A 1,456-nucleotide genomic window follows, 5' to 3' on the forward strand; every position below is an offset into this window, starting at 1 on the left:
TCGAGAGTGTATGGAGAAGGCACTGCATAACAGTTAAGATTACTCTTTAGTACCTGAATAAGGATTAAAGAAACGTTCTTGATGCAAGTCAATGGAGAGTTGATTCTATTAGGCTATGGCGAGCTTCCAGTTATATGTGAATGGTGACTAGTCTCAATTTGAATATGCATTCAGACTTAATGATGATGTGGTGGCTTGGAATGATTTCAAGCGGGATTCCACAATGGTTTTCACCATGGAAGTCAAATGTATAGTGACTTTAATAGTTGCTCAGGAAGTTTTTTTGATAAAAACCACATCCAATGATTCAATGTGCATCCTAGCATAGCCAAGCCAGTAGTTACTTGGAGGATAACAACTAGGCAATCGCACAAGCAAAAGGACCGAGATCTCATCACAGATCCAAGGAGTATTCTTAGACGCCACCATCAATTTGGAACAATGGTAGGAAGAGGTGACGTATGGTTGGACCACTTTGTTTCGACAGAAAATATGGTAGACCCACGAGATCGAGCAGGTATCGCAGATTGCTCACTCAGATAAGTCTGAGGTGTATGGCCAATTGGCTTTAGGTCAAGTTGGAGATTTTTAAAAATCGTGACCTGAAAGTCAATTGGAGTGGTAGTTTTGGGAAGCATTTAGCAGTCTTTATGAATGTGACATTATCTTCATGATTGTAGTAAGCATTCATCTGTGGCATCATAGTTTGTTGTACTTACTATTTACGTTAAACAGTGTTTTAACGTCACGAAAAATGCCCACAGAACAATTGAACAACAGATATAGTTGGGTTGCGCATTAGATGACAGCTCTGAAACCACCTTTTGAAGGTTGGTCTGAAATGTTCCATGTCGAGGACCCGAAACTGGGCATCTAGAGTCCTATAGAGACTTGCACTAAGTATTGCATTCATTAGATGAGTGTCGTGTTTCATCGGCATAAGACATGGGATGGCTATGCAATTTTAGTGGATTAGTTGACAAGATTGTTAACTGATTGAACAGACCCATGAAAATTGTCAAATATAAGCCTTAGAGGCTTGGTGGGTATAACTTCAATTCCTGACCCGATAGTATAGGATTTGTCCTTAGACTTGAGGAATCATGGTAGTCGCATGCATATGATGGCTATATCTTGAATCTAGCGAGAGATGACTATGTCTTTGATGTGGTCATTATTAATCTTTTCCGGTGTAGTTGGATTATGTATTGACGAAGGTGCATTTCAAAATAGAATTTGTCCCCTATCAGTATATGACAGATATATCTCCTATGCGCTTTGAGATGGTTTAAACTCTCTAAATCTATGGTCAGAGCGTTTGGTCGGATAGGAAATGGTTTCCCTTATTGATTAATAGAGTAAACGCATCTCAAGTATTCAGCATAGCTGCCTAGTCCAGGATTGAACCGCCGCCCAATTCCATGTCCTAGACTAAGGTTAGGAGATGGTCGATGGA

This window comes from Sesamum indicum, linkage group LG13, assembly GCF_026168435.1.
Source record: "Sesamum indicum cultivar Baizhima isolate 11 linkage group LG13, ASM2616843v1, whole genome shotgun sequence".
Lineage (NCBI taxonomy): Eukaryota > Viridiplantae > Streptophyta > Magnoliopsida > Lamiales > Pedaliaceae > Sesamum > Sesamum indicum.